General features: G+C 40.7%; 1 protein-coding gene across 2 annotated transcripts in view; it reads left to right on the top strand.

The window, feature by feature from the left end:
* The window catches only part of KLRG1 (killer cell lectin like receptor G1), a 59705-nt gene that overhangs the window by 5135 nt on the left and 42088 nt on the right, over positions 1 to 12482 (top strand). Inside the window, exon 1 of one of the 2 annotated variants that reach the window (XM_053895562.1) lies at positions 3941 to 3974. The exons of the other annotated variant lie outside the window; for it this stretch is intronic. The gene's annotated coding sequence lies outside the window, so the exon portion shown is untranslated. Of the gene's footprint in view, positions 1 to 3940; positions 3975 to 12482 lie in introns of those variants that run through there. 2 annotated transcript variants of the gene reach the window in all.

Genomic DNA, 12482 nt, shown 5'->3' with positions numbered 1-12482 from the left:
GAAATCAATGTATCTTTCCAAGAGTGAGCAACCAGGCTCCCATCGTACTCAATATATTTCACCTTTGTTCACGCATAAGGAAACACAGAAAGTAGTTTAAAATTTTTTTTTAATGTTTGTTTATTTTTGAGAGAGAACGCGCGCGCGCGCACACACACACACACACACACACACACACACACACACACGGGCGCGCGCATGAGCAGGGGAGGGGCAGAGAAAGAGAGAGAGGGAGACCAGGCTCCAGCAGAACCCAACATGAGGTTTGAACCCAGGAACTGTGAGATCATGACCTGAGCCAAGGTCAGATGCCTAACAGACCGAGCCACCCAGGCACCCTGCAGAAAGTAGTTTCATAACCGATAAACCATACTGTTGTATAAAGCAAGCCTACTAATTAGAGTTCAATGTTTGTTTAAAGTTTCATTTCTTTGTTGTTGACGTAAGTTTTATAAATAATAAAATACACAACTCTTAACTATATAATTCACTAAAAAAACTGTCAGCAAATAAAATTCAGAAGTGGTTTATAAACCACCCAGGAGCAAAGTGATGGTGTCTAATTTTACCATTTCTATTCAACACTGTACTGAAAATCCTAGACAGGACTGGAAAGGGACACAAGGAAATGTTCCTGGGTGACGAAAATCTAAATCTTGATTACAGGGTGGTTACCACTTCAGGTTTCTTTTGTTTACTGTTTGCATGTATCTTTTTCTGTACTTTCCTTTGACCTGTTTGTGTCATCATATCTAAAGTGCGTGTGTTATACACAGCATATAGTTGCGTTTTTTTTGTTTGTTTTTTGCTTTTTTTTTCTCCTTGTGTTACAACCTCTGCCATTTATTTGATGTGTTTAGTCCATTTATGATGAATTCACTTATTGATGTGGTTGGCTTTAGGTCTATCATTTTGCTATTTGTTTACAGTCTGTCTTACATGTTTTATTTCCCTTTGTTTCTTCTTTCCTTTAAAGAAATTCAGGGGAAAAAAGAACACCATCTTTTATATGCACCTATATATTTACCATTTCTGTTCTTCAGTCTTGTAGGTCTAAGTTTTCATCTCGTGACGTTGCTTTTAAGTATGAAGAGCTTCTTCGAGCATTTCTGGTCGCGCTGGACTGCTAAACAGTTCCATTTTCTTTATATAAAAGTGTTTTTTGGGGTTGCCTGAGTGGTTCAGTTGGTTAAGTGTCCAGCTCTTAATTTCTACTCAGGTCATGATCTTGCAGTTCCTGGGATTGAGTCCCAAATCGGCCTGCTTGAGATTCTCTCTCTCCCTTTCTCTCTGCCCCTCCCCTGCTAGTGTGTGCACTCTCTCTCTCAAAATAAATAAACTTAAAAATAAAGAAATTAATGAGGTGCCTGGGTGGCTCATTCGGTTGAGCGACTGACTTTGGCTCAGGTCACGATCTCGCAGTCTGTGAGTTCGAGCCCCGCGTCGGGCTCTGTGCTGACAGCTCAGAGCCTGGAGCCTGCGTCGGATTCTGTGTCTCCTCTCTCTCTGCCCCTCCCTTGCTCATGCTCTGTCTTTCTTTCTCTCTTTCAAAAATAAATTAACATTAAAAAAAATCTTAAAAAAAATGAAGAAAGAAATTAAATTTTTAAAAAAGTCTTTTTTTCTTCTTTATTCTTGATGGATGTATTTGCTGGATATAGAATTCTGGACTGGTAGCAGTATTCACCTCACACCCCAGATTGATTCAGGTATAATTGACATATAACTGTGCAAATTTAAGGTATAAAATGTGATGATTTGACATGTATGTATACTGTGAAATGATTACCATAATAAGTTTAGTTACTATATCCAACACCTCACTTAATTTTATTTTATTCTTTTTTTTTTTGGTGTTAAGAACATTGAACATTTACTCTTAGCATATTTCAAGTATACAGTTCAGCATTCTTAACTGTAATCACTGTGTGGTACATTACATCTCCAGAACTTACTCATCTCATAACTGGACGTTTATACCTTGTGACCAACGTCTCCTTATTTCTCCCCCCCTCAGCCCCTGGAAGCCACCACTCTACTCTGTTTCTCTGAACTTGGGGTTGTTTTGTTTTTTTTTTTTGATTCTACATATAAATGAGATCAGGGGCGCCTGGGTGGCTCAGTCGGGTAAGCATCCGACTTCGGCTCAGGTCGTGATCTCACAGTTCGTGGGTTCGAGCCCCACATCGGGCCCTGTGCTGACAGCTCAGAGCCTGGAGCCTGCTTTGGATTCTGTGTCTCCTTCTCTTTCTGCCCCTCCCCTGCTCGCCCTCTGTCTCTCAAAAAGAAGTAAACATTAAAAAAAATACATATAAATGAGATCATACAGCATTTGTTTTTCTCTGACATTTCCCTTGGCATAATGCCCTCAAGGTCTGTCCATATTGTCATAAATGGCAGGGTTTCCTTCATTTATATGGCTTAATAATATTCCACTGTATCTATATACCACATTTTCTTTGTGCATTCATCCACTGAAGGGACCTAGGCTGTTTCCATGTCTGGACTATTGGGAATAATGCTGCAGTGAACAAGGGGGTGTAGATACCTCTTTGACATTGTGATTGAATTTCCTTAAGCTACACACCCAGAAGTGGAATTGCTGGATCATATGGTAGTTCTAGTTTTAATTTTCTGAGCAACGTCCGTATTGTTTTCCATTGTGGCTGTACCCACGGTATTATTATCTTACCTTTGAAAAAATGGCAGGGGTCCTGGGTGGCTTAGTAGGTTGAGTGTCTGACTTTGGCTCAGGTCATGGTCTCCTATCGGGCTCGCTGCTGTCAGCGTAGAGCCCTCTTTCGACCTTCTACCCTCTCTCTCTCTCTCTCTCTGCCCCTGATCTTCTTGTGTGTGCTCTCTCAGAATAGAATAGAATAGAATAGAATAGAATAGAATAGAATAGAATAGAATAGAATAGAATCATTTAAAAATGGCATTCCGTTGTCTTTCTCCTTCTTGGTTTCTGATGAGAATTCAGCTACCTTTCATGTCATTGTTCCTCTTTGTTAATACGTTGTTTTTCTCTCTCTGCTTGCAGTATTTGCTTTTTATCTGGCTTTCAGCAGTTTTGTTATGATGTCCTTAGGTGTGATTTTCCTTGTATTTATCCTGATTGGGGTTCGTTGAATTTCTCCTATCTGTCCATTTCGCACTAAGTTTGGGAAATATTCGATCATTAATTCTTCAAGTTCTTTTTCTGCTCCACTATTTTCTCCTGTATTTCTGGGACTTCACGTACAGGCATTGATGTCGTCCCACAGGTCACTGAGGCTCTGTTTATTTATATATTGTTTTCTTTATATTGGGGTAATTTCTAGCCATCTGTCTTCACATCCCACTGACCTTTTCTTCTGTCCTCTTCAGTGTGCTGTTAATCCCATTCAGTTGGGTTTTTTAATTTTAGTTTTTTAAAATTATGGATATTATTCTTTTCTGACTTAGAATTTTACTTGGCTCTTTTTTACAGTTTCTATTTCCCCACTAAGGTTCTTCATCTTTTTATTCACTGGGACTATATTTTCCTCTTGCCTTTGAGCATATTTATATGGCTATTAAAGTCTTTGCTAATTCCAACACCCTTGTCATCTTAAATTTCTTTTCTAGTTTTTTACTTTTCTCTGCGCTGTGACCCACGTTTCCTTATTTCTTTGCGTTGTAATACTCTTTTACTGTATGCTGGAAATTAAATATATTGCATTATAGGGAGTCGAGTTATGTTGTCTCCCTTAAGTGAAATTTTTATTTGGAAATAAAGTCATATTTATAGAAAAGTTTCAAAGGTGGTACATAGCATTTTTTTCATACCCTTCACTCCATTTCTTCTAATGTTAACGTTTTAAGTAATTGTACTTTTGTCAAAACTAAGTAATAATAACTGCTCTATTATTGACTAACTTTGAATGTCACCAGTTTTTTTATTAATGCCCTTTTTCTGTTTCAGGATCTAATCCAGGATATCCCCTGGCATTTAGGTGGGTTTTTTTTTTTCTTTAATTTTTATTTTTGAGACAGAGAGAGACAGAGCATGAGCGGGGGAGGGGCAGAGAGAGAGACACACACACAGAATCCCAAGCAGGCTCCAGGCTCCGAGCTGTCAGCACAGAGCCCGACACGGGGCTCAAACTCCTCAACCGCGAGATCGTGACCTGAGCCGAAGTCGGAAACTCAACCGACTGAGCCACCTAGGCGCCCCCAGGTGTTTTTGGTTTTTTTTAAGAGAGAGAGAGCTCCTGTGCATGTACGTGCAGTGGGGTAGGGGCAGAGAGAAAGGGAAAGAGAGAATTGTAAGTAGGCTCCATGCCCGATGGGGAGCCTAACGTGAGGCTTGATCTCGCGACCCGTGAGATCATGACCTGAGCTGAAATCAAGAGTCGGTCACTTAGCTGACTGAGCCACCCAGGTGCCCATGCATTTAGGTTTTATATTTCCTTAGTTTTCTCTGGTCTGTGGCAGTTTCTCAGTATTTCTTTTTCGTAATGTTGATATATTTAAAGGGTACTACTCAAATACTTAGTACTTCTCAATTTGAAGTTACCTGATTTTTTTTTTTTTTTTAATCTTTAGACTGTAACTATGGGTTTTGGTACAATGTACCACAGTAATTAAAGTAGCTTTTTCATTGCATCATATTGGGGGTACATGATAGCAACAAGACTTATTACTGGTGGTTTACATGATTAACCCTTTTTATATGATAAAGGTTGTGTTTGCCAGGTTTCTCCAATGGAAAGTTACTGTATTCCACTGCCCGTATGTTATTCTTTGGAAGTGAGTCACTAAGTCTTTCCAATGCTTAAGAGGAAGAGAATTAAGTTGAACATCATGATGGGGAATGCCTGCATATATTATGTGTAATCTCTGTATGAAAGATTTATAACTTCTTCCTCATTTATTTATTTATTCAATCATGTATTTTAATTAGTGTGGATTCAGAGGAGTGATAACACCATGATGGCAGATTAGGAGACAGACCCCAGTCTCTGTCCCCTCCCTTCCCCCTCCAAAGAAGAACAATTAGACGGTTATCACTAATGAAAATATCTCTGAAAGATTCTAGGAGGCCACTTAGGAAAGCATCAGCAACACAGTGGGGCAAAAACACTTGAGAATAACCACACAAAAAAGGTAGGAAGAACAGTTCCATCACCCACATATATACAATCAACTAATTTCTGACAAAGGCATCAAGAATAAACAATTGGGAAAGGATGGGCCCTTAAATAAGTGATGTTGGGAAAACTATATCCACATGCCAAAGAATGACATTGTACCCTTTTTTAATACCATATATAAAAGCAACTGAAATAAATTGAAGACTTAAAAAGTAAGACCTGAAAGGGGTGCCTGAGTGGCTCAGTCAGTGAAGCTTCAGACTTCAGCTCAGGTCATGATCGCACGGTTCGTGAATTCGAGCCCCGTGTTGGGTTCTGTGCTGACAGCTCGGAGCCTGGAGCCTGCTTCGGATTCTGTGTCTCCCTCTCTCTCTGCCCCTACCCCACTCGCTCTCTGGTTCTGTCTCTCTCTCAAAAATAAATATTAAAACAAAATTTGAAAGGAAGACCTGAAACTGTAAAACTCCTGGTAGAAAATGTCAGGGAAAAGGTCCTTGACGTTGGCCTTGACAATGTTTTTTTGGAATGTGCACTAAAAGCACAGGCAACAAAAGCAAAAATAAACAAGGGAGGCTAGATCAGATTAGGTCGTTTTTGCCCAGCAGAGGAGACAATCAACAAAATGAATGAGGATATAAATTGGTACAGCCACTACCAAAAACAGTATGGAGACCCCTCAAAACATTAAAAATGGAACTACCACATGATCCAGCAATCCCACTTCCGAGTATATATCCAAAGGAAGTAAAATCACTATTTTATTTTATTTTATTTTATTTTATTTTATTTTATTTTATTTTATTTTATTTTATTTTATTAAAAAAATTTTTTTTAACGTTTTATTTATTTTTGAGACAGAGAGAGACAGAGCATGAACGGGGGAGGGGCAGAGAGAGAGGGAGACACAGAATCGGAAGCAGGCTCCAGGCTCTGAGCCATCAGCCCAGAGCCTGATGCGGGGCTCGAACTCACGGACCGCGAGATCGTGACCTGAGCTGAAGTCGGCCGCTTAACCGACTGAGCCACCCAGGCACCCCTAAAATCACTATTTTAAAGAGGTATCTGCACTGTCACAGTGCACTGTCATAGTAATCATAATACGGAACAGCCTTAGTATCTGTGGGTAGAGAAAATGTGATATACAGTATAACCTTGGATTGTGAGTCACTTGTTCTGCAAGTGTTCTGCAAGATGAGCAAACATTTCTAATAAATTTTAACTTGATGAACGAGCAATGTCATATGATTACAACTGAGCCAATGGTTCTTCTCTCTCTCTCTTGCTGTGGGATTATGGGTGATGGTGTCCCGTGCTCAGATGCTCAGTTTCAGGCCGAGGTGTTTTTCAGTGATTTTTCAGCACGTGGAAGGTGCCCATAACTGAACACTAGTGTATTTTTTGTCACTTCAAAGCACCTATGGACAGTCCTTTAGTTTTCCATACCAAGAGTAAGTTTAGGAACGCTTTGCTTTTTCTAGGTCAGGCTGCCTGCACATATAGACCCTTTCCTCCGCTGCCTTATTGTCAGTTACATTAAATAGAGTACATGACAAGAGTTTATTCATACTGCCCTGTAGTCAACACCCATGCAAGCATATACAGTGGCCCCCATGCAGAAAAAGGTTGGAAATAAAGGCGGTAAGAAAAAGGAGATGATTACGGTGGAAGTTAAGGGAATTATCGGGAAGTATGAACGAGGTACGTGAGTGGCCAAAATTGGAAGATTTTGTAAAGAAGTCTATGTCTGCATCTTGTCAGCAGAGGAGGAGGAGGAAAAGGTGGAAGGAATCCCTCACTTCAAATGAGATTAGGGAGATGTGTCAAATGTGGGAAACAGTGCAAAATTGTGTAGAAAAGCACCACCCAAATAAAGCTGGAATAGTGCGAGCGATGTATCTGTTTAACGACAATGCAGCATCACATTTCCCCGAAATCCTCAAAAGGAGGCAAAAGCAAGTGTTATTGGATAGATTCCTTGTTAAAGAGGCACAAAAAGATTCCATTGAGCCAATAGATAACAGTGATTCCATTAGTGATAGTTAAAGTTGTCTTACACAATAACCCTCCGCTCTCTTGTCTCCTTCTCACCAGCCACGAAGGTTTTCAAAGGTAAGTTCAGGTTAATTTGTTTATTTTTTTTTATATTTTGTATGTTCTTTATTATTTTGTATTCTATTACAGGATTGTAATCATTTTTATATGAATATTTTTTGGGTTGTGGAATGGAATCATCTGAGTTTCCATGATTTCTTATGGGGAAATTCTCTTTGATATACAAGTGCTTTGGATTACAAGCATATTTCTGGAACAAATTATCCTCACAAACCAAAGTTTTACAAACGTATGTGTGTGTGTATGTGTGTGTGTGTGTATGATATACAAAATTATTCAGCCTTAAAAAAAGAAATCCTGCCATTTGCAACAACACAGATGAAACTAGAGGATATTATCTATGTGAAATAATCCAGACCAGAAAGAAATTTCTCATATCACTATTGTGGAATCTAAAAAAAAAAAATGTCGAGTTCATCATAACAGAGTAGAATGGTCATTAGCAGAGGCTAGTGAATGCGGGAAAAGGGGAGACATTATTGATCAAAGGGTATGAATTTTCAGTTATAAGATGATTAAGTTCTGGAGACCTATTGTACATATAAACAAACTGGTCTGTCTGTATAGTGGAATATATTCAGCAATAAAAAGCAATGAATTATTGATATATACTACAAACACGGATGAGTCTCCTTTCATTCACAACTTGGGAAAGATGCAAACTAATCTACAGTGGTAAAAGGCAGATTAGTACGTGCCTGGGTGGTGCAGTCAGTTAAGCACCTGACTCTGGATTTCAGCTCAGGTCATGATCTTACGGTTTGTGAGTTTGAGCCCTGTATTGGGCTTTGTGCTGATGGTGTAGAGCCTGCTTGGGAATCTCTTTCTCTCTCTCTCTCTTTCTTAAAATAAATAAATAAACTTTGTTTTTATAAAAAAGGCAGATCAGTGGATGCCTAGAGAAAGGTGAATGGGAGGGGCAGAGGAGTAGTACAGAGTGCACAAGTAAACTTTTAGGGGTGATGAATATGTTTATTTCCTAGAGGGTGGTGATGTTTTCACTGGTGCATGCATGTATGTTATTTATACATCAATAAAGCTATTAAAGGGGCACCTGGGCGGTTCAGTTGGTTAAACCTCTGGCTCTTAATTTCTGCTCAGGCCATGATCTCACGAACTGTGAGATGGAGCCCTTCATCGGGCTTTGAGCTGACAGTGTGGAGCCTGCTTTGGATTCTTTTTCCCTCTTTCTCTGCCCCTCCTTCTCTCCCTCTCCTTCTCAAAATAAGTAAATAAACATTAAAAAAATTAAAAAAAACAGGGACACCTGGGTGGCTCAGTCGGTTAAGTGTCCAACTTCGGCTCAGGTCACGATCTTACGGTCTGTGAGTTCGAGCCCCGAGTCAGGCTCTCTGCTGACTGCTCGGAACCTGGAGCCTGGATCAGATTCTGTGTCTCCCTCTCTCTCTGCCCCTCCCCCTCTGTTTCTCTGTCTCTCAAAAATAAATAAACATTAAAAATTTTTAAAAATTAAAAAAATATAAGCTATTAAGAAAATAACATAGGGGTGCCTGGGTGGCTCAGTCAGGTAAGTGTCTGGCTCCTGATTTCGGCTCAGGACATGATCTCACAGTTCGTGGGTTCTAGCCCCGCATTGGGCTCTGTGCTGGCAGTAGGGAGCCTGCTTGGAATTCTCTCTCCCTCCCTGTTTGCCCCTCCCCTGCTCTTGCTGTGTGTCTCTCTCTCTCAAAATAAAAAAAATAAACATGAAAAAAATTATTAAAAAAATAAATGAATAAAAATAAAAACATATACTCGGGGGATGCCTGGCTGGCTCAGTCAGTAGGGCATGTGACTCTTGATCTGGAGGTCGTGAGTTCAAGCCCCATGTACAGTGTGGAGCCTACTTACAAAAAGTAATAAAATGAAATGAAATAAAAAAATGTATACTTGAAATTTGCTGAGAGAGTAGATTTCAAGTGTTCTCACCACCCCCCGCCCTCCCACACGAATGGTAACTATTGGAAGTGTTGGATGTGTAAATTCGTTCGTGGCAATCATTTCACAATGTTTATATCAAAAGTTCCACATATATATGCTTTAAGTATATACAATTTTAATTAAAGATACATGCAGATAAAAAATCAGTGAGTATGAATTCATAGCTGTTTTTTCTTTCTCTGAGTTATAATCCCATACGGTTTATTCATTTTCTTGCCCTAATTGTTTCATTTTTGGCCATCGGGAGCATTTTCAGGTTGGTTCCCGTGTCCTTCTGACATGACCTCATCTTGCCTTTTTTTTTTTTTTTTTTTGGTTTTAGTTTTTGAGTACCTCCTCCTTTTCTAGCACTAAAAGATGCTCCAGGCTTATCTTGGATTTTCTGTGCCCTGACCCTAGAATTAGTCATTTCCTCAAGAGGCCCTGTTCTTATGTTGCTGCCACGGCCACCTTCTTCTCCTCTTTCTTCTTCGTCTTCAACCATCTTAACCATTTAAAAAAAAAATTTTTTTTTTAAACATTTATTTATTTATTTATTTATTTTTTTAATGTTTATTTATTTTTGAGACAGAGAGAGACACAGCATGAACGGGGGAGAGGCAGAGAGAGAGGGAGACACAGAATCAGAAGCAAGCTCCAGGCTCTGAGCTATCAGCCCAGAGCCCGACGCGGGGCTTGAACTCACGGACTGCGAGATCGTGACCTGAGCTGAAGTCGGACGCTTAACCGACTGAGCCACCCAGGCGCCCCAACATTTATTTATTTTTGAGACAGAGAGAGAGAGAGAGCATGAACAGGGAGGGTCAGAGAAAGAGGGAGACACAGAATCTGAAACAGGCTCCAGGCTCTGAGCTGTCAGCACAGAGCCTGATGCGGGGCTCGAACCCACGGACTGGGAGATCATGACCTGAGCCGAAATCGGACTCTTAACTGACTGAGCCACCCAGGCGCCCCAAGCATCTTAACCATTTTTAAGGGTGCGGTTCAGGAGTGTCAAAATGTTCAATGTTACAGACTTAGTATTTGTGTCCCCTTCCACCCCCAGAGTCCTATGCTGAAACCTTAATCTCCAGCGTGGCTTTATTCTTTCTTTCGTGATGGGGTCTTTAAGGAAGTAATTAAAGTGAAATGTGGTCATCATGGTGGGGCCCTGATCTGAGAGAATTGGCATCCTTATGAGAAGAGCCACCAGAAAGCTTACCTGCTAGCTCTCTTGCACACGTGCACTGAGGAAAGGCCATGTGAGACCAGTGTAAGAAGGACAATGCTGCCCCGCCCCCCCCCCCCCCCCCCCCGGGGGGAGTTCTCACCAACTCTGCAGGCACCATAATCTTGGACTTCCTGTGTCCGGAACTGTGAGCAAATAAATTTCTGTCGTTTAAGCTACACCGTCTGGGGTCTTTTGTTATGAGAGCCTAGGCAGACTAACACAAGCCTGTTCACACTGTTGTACGACAGATCTCCAGAGGTTTTTCATCTTGCCGCACTGAAACTCTAGAACCATTAAACAGTCCCCCACTTCTCCCTCCCCCAGTCGCTCCAGCAATCACCATTCTATTTTCTGTTTCGATGAATTGACTACTGTAGAGACCTCATATAAGTAAAATCATAGAGTATTTATTTGTCTTTTTTGTGTGTGTGTGATGGGCATATTTCACGTATCATAATGTCTTCGAGGTCCATCCATACTGTAGAGTGTGATAGGGTCTGCTTCCTTTTTATGATTGAATTATATCCCATTTTATGTATAGACCCCCTAAGTAAGGGCGTCCGAATTTGTTCTCACAGGCAGCTAAATTACTGGTAGATTTTTTTGATTCTGGTCAGCACCACACCGCCCCTCAGCAGTGGCTTGCAGGGTCTCGTTCTCTGTTTGTGCGGCCCACCTTGACCATGGTGAATTCCCATGTGGTTTTTGGGGCACCTCTCTCTGTAGCCGTCTCTTGCCAGTTACCCTGCCCTGCACGCCCCAGCCACAAACACAGCTCAAAACTGTGCCTCTCTCTGCCTCCTCCACTTAAACTGCTGCTCTGTTTAGAATTTGTTGTCCTGCTTTGTGCCAGAAGGTGGCCCTGGGTAGAATGCCGGTGACCCCAGTGCTCGCCTTTGTATATTCCGTTCTCTCTGGGATCGCTGTGCTGCCCGTACTCCTGTGCCTGAAAACAGTTGCCTCGTGTAGTTTGTTATATATAGTTTTTTGGCTGAAGAGCAAGTCCAGTCTTACCCTTGTGGGAAGCAGAGCTATGTTAGGTTTTTTGTTTTTGGTTTTTTTTTTAGATTTTTAAATGTTTTTTTTTTTTAATTTTTTTTAATGTTTATTTATTTTTGAGACAGAGAGAGACAGAGCATGAATGGAAGAGGGTCAGAGAGAGAGGGAGACACAGAATCCGAAGCAGGCTCCAGGCTTTGAGCTGTCAGCACAGAGCCCGATGTGGGGCTCGAACTCACAGACCGCGAGATCATGACCTGAGCTAAAGTCAGATGCTTAACTGACTGAGCCACCCAGGCGCCCCGTTTTTCTTTTTTTAAGTAATCTCTGTGCTCAACGTGGGGCTCAAACTCATGACCCCAAGATCATGAGTCGCATGCTCTACCAACCGAGCTAGCCAGGTGCCCCACAGCTATACTAGTTTTTATTAATATCCTCTCCCTGCTTCTCTTTCCTCTCTTCTCTCTGTATACGTTATGTTTTGGCATACTCTTACGTAGAGTTTCAATTCCATTTCTGTTTTCCCTACTTTGACTTTTTATTAACGTTTCACCTATTAGAAATACGTTATTCACACTTTAGTGTATATTTATGTAATTCATTCCCCCTTTTGTAGTTGTTTTTGAATATAAAAATACGAGAACAAGGAGAGAAAATTTAATGGAATTTCTGACCTTGTGACGCGTAAAGACTGAAGCACAAGTGGGAAGATGTTTGGGGGCACGTGGGGGGTGGGTACAGCATTTTCACAAAACATGTATCTGGGAAGTAGTTCATTTTCCCCATGATGCCAGGCACATACACCCAGCAGTCCATTTCTCTTGTCATATGTCACTAACCAAAGACTCCAAGAAACAATGAAATTGGTCCCATTTGGCATGCATCCATTTTCTCAAAAGGAAATAAAGCAAATACAAAATCTGTAACTAAGAACCACTCTTGTTTTCATTTGTTTCCATCGCTGAAATTGCTGGACTTCAGAGCAACTTTTCCTTGTTGTAGAATTATGTGAGATGGGAGTCAATTTAATATGTATTTAATGAGTATCTAGAGCGTATGGTAAGGCAGAAAAAAAAAAAAAAGAACAACCGAGTTTAGAATATTAA

Source organism: Panthera pardus, unplaced genomic scaffold (genome assembly GCF_024362965.1).
Source record: "Panthera pardus isolate Hobbes unplaced genomic scaffold, ASM2436296v1 HiC_scaffold_6, whole genome shotgun sequence".
Lineage (NCBI taxonomy): Eukaryota > Metazoa > Chordata > Mammalia > Carnivora > Felidae > Panthera > Panthera pardus.
Note: the sequence above shows the minus strand (reverse complement) of the source record. Positions and strands in the feature narration are given on the sequence as shown.